We start from the raw sequence: 3,591 nt of genomic DNA on the forward strand, positions 1-3,591 counted from the left end.
CTTAAAATATTTGACCAGGAACGTTTTTAAATTTCGAACATTACAAACGATTTAACTTCAGTGGATTCACATCGGACATTAGTACTTTTATGAAAACATTACCTAACGTCATCGGTGGAAACTCGACCTGTAATTGGCATGTGACCAGAGAGAACTACATGGCTAGATGGCTCCCTGCTAAGTGAATTATACCTACCTCAACTCCAAATTAACTCGCTCATCGTCAACCCTCGATAAGATATCAAGGAAGTTCCAGACTAGAAAGAAGACTTTATATTGCTTGTAACTTTATGAAACTTTTGTATATAAATCATTGTTTGTAATAACTGTTATTGTGAATTGTATTGTTTGTATATTAAAACATATTTGTATTAAAAAAGAAAACTGAATGTATCAGTCTTGTTGGCAAATATCATAAATTGTAGATATATCGGCAAATATTTAACTACTAAATTTAAATTACCATTTAACTCAATTTCAGGCTATTTGAAATTCTAATATGTAACAGTATAAAAAAAAGCCAAGTAAAAATGTCTATTTTGGAACACAGATTTTTATTGTTTTCAGAACTCAAGTCGCAATATATCTGTCGAGTTAAACAAAATGTTTTATGAAGGCTGTTGTTATTAGAGTATTTGAATATGTCGTCTCGTATAACAGTAATATTAAAATTTAGCCATAAGGATACCTGGAACAGGAATATTAACAAAACAAATCTTGAAAACATCATGTTCGTATTTAAATAAATTGTAAACACACTTTCTATGTTTACATCCTACACAGATGACGTCATCACGAGGGGCTTTGATACTCATAATAATCAATATTATACTTTAACACACCAACTTTTCTATGCGCAAAGACACACCCACAAAAGATTCAAGACAATTAAACTAACAAGTATGTGGCAATGGTAACGGGAATCCTTCAATACCTAAAATAACTTTTTACTGTGCTATTTTCTCAACACTCCGATAACGGAAACATCTTTATCATGTACATTACATCCAGAAAAGCCCGATAAATCCCTAGCGAGTTTAACAGGTGGACGTGCTTTCTACAGGGGCACAGGCCTGTACAGGTTGTATTAACATGTTCACACAAAAAATTATTATCATTAATTTCAGAGTAAAGCAAGCTATCTTCAGACTCAAGAAATTAACCAGTAATTAATATAATTAACTTAATGTACTGTTCTTACTTACAGTGATTTTAATACATTGATTCATCAGTTAGGTTCACTGCCTGTTAGCAATATTTTTAGTTGTAACCCTAATGATAACACTAGAGAGAAATCTTGATATTGCTTCATACTGACCTGAATGGTCAACGTAATCTTACACATATATCCTTTTGCAGTGTCAAGGAGAAATGACATGAACAATAATATCGATGTTCCATTTGAGATCATATAGGTTACAATTTATTTTTTCTAGTTGTATTTTTGCGTTCTTACGTGCATTGTAAATTGATCTTTGAATATATATATATTAATTACATGATTTCGCAGTAAACATTCATACCGGCGCCTACACGTAAATACATTACTTCGTATGTCAACAAAACTGGATTTTTCTTGCTAATTTGTGTGTTTGTTGATTCGTCATTTTCTTTGGTTTACAAACCGCGCCATAACCTTGATTTTCCATTTTTGAACTACTTCAAGGTAGACATAAAACAGTTATGTGAAACAAGTTTCTCTACGATAGATTGGGCAGGGTACAGCGATATATGTACGTGTGTGTTGGCTAATGTTTACACTTATGTGTCGGTCTCTATAGGTATATAGTTCTTAAATGATTAATCTATCATACTTATACACCGAAATATTTTTTACAGTAAGATATACTCCGTAATAATGGCTGGAGACGGCTTAAATGGGTAATGAAGAAAAACTTTAATATAAGTTTAACATGACAGCAAATGTACAACGTTTCGACAAGGTTTTGTCATCAATGTTCTACCATTTCTTTAAGACCTGATAATTCGAAAGCTTACTGGCGCCACATTACTAAATAATCTCACAAGACGTAAAGTTTCTTCTTTCATCATGCATGCTGTAATTTAATAGGTGTTTCAACGTAGATGGTGTATAATTAACATAATTCACCGAGATTTATTTTATTTACCGTTATGTTAAACCAAAATCAGCAGAAGGAATGATTAATAAACCAATTCCTCATTTAAAAAAAAGCTCGATCGTAGCCTTGAGTTTAGCGTATCGGACTGGGGATCCGAGTCTTTCAACACGTGGTACTACCAAAAACACTTCACAGTTTCATCTCTGGGAGTATGATGAGAGTAGTCGCTTCAGACGGTGGGTAGTGCCGACTGTTTGCTTCCCTCTGGCACGTATTTCAAAATTAAGGATGGCTAAGCCTGAGCCATAGGGGTATCTGACCTGGCCATTTAGTGTATTTTGTGTATAATGTGTCATTTATATGAACAAACTCATATAATAACAAAAATGTTTGCATTTTTGGTATTTTCGAACATACCTGTTTTTTTTTGGCTTGTATAATATTATTTTAAACCTAATCTATTAGTAAGATAAGAATGTGGATTCTTGTTGTTCATGCAGTGGATTTCTTCACTTGAACAAACACTAACAGGGCTTGTAGCTATCAATGTTATTTCATAAATATTTGTATTCGTTGTACATTTTATCGGTTTTTGTTATTTTTTTGTTTTTATAATGATACATAAAATGTCAATCTTATCTTGATTAGTTTAAGCACGTGGCTTTAGAATACTTCATTTGCCCTTTAAGAGCGTATTTCAAGGACAACCAGTGGTTACTACGTGTAGCACAGACTTGCACGATGTGGACCGCGTGACTACTTGTCTTGTATATGCAGACACGTGTATGTTGTAAATATAAAAATAAACCCTATAAGGGAGTAAATATGTAAAGTATTGATATTAGGAATAATGTTTCCATACAAAGGTTCATGTGAAATGCATTTGTTATTATTTTAGAAGTGTATGCACACTTACATAATATAGTTATATAGGCAATTCCCCTCAGCCCTTATCACGTATATCCTATACTTTATCGCTGTGCCAGTACTTTTGTTTAATCAGCTGTTTTTCAAGCCAATATTAAGTTGATAAACAAATCCATTCTACCGTTTAAGTGGCCGTTTGTGACGCAGTAATTAATGAACTAATCGAATGCGCGAAGAAGAGAAGTTTGTTATTCTAAAGTGGGTTAACAACGTGATTCATTCTTTTAATCCATGTTAAAAGTTATATTTCCGTTCGCTGTGATTCAAGTGCCCTACTACGTGAGATAAAGCTATCGATTTCTAAGTACCTTCCCCATATTTGTGTTGTTGTTTAACTCATTCTTATGTAATACTAAAGAACAATTAAAGAATGGGTTCGTGTCATTACATCACGTGATATAAAAAACAGCTTTACCTGAATAGGTGTGTCAATCTTATTTGTTAAGTAATATCTCATTAAGTCACGTTAAGAACCTGGAAAAACATTCAGCACATTCAATTCATTACCAGTAACCGGATTTTTAAAAACTAGTTTTACTTCAGTTAATGTAGACGTAAATAAACCTGAGGTTCTTTAACGCTG

This window comes from Limulus polyphemus, unplaced genomic scaffold (assembly GCF_000517525.1).
Source record: "Limulus polyphemus unplaced genomic scaffold, Limulus_polyphemus-2.1.2 Scaffold2182, whole genome shotgun sequence".
In the NCBI taxonomy this organism is placed as follows: Eukaryota; Metazoa; Arthropoda; class Merostomata; order Xiphosura; family Limulidae; genus Limulus; species Limulus polyphemus.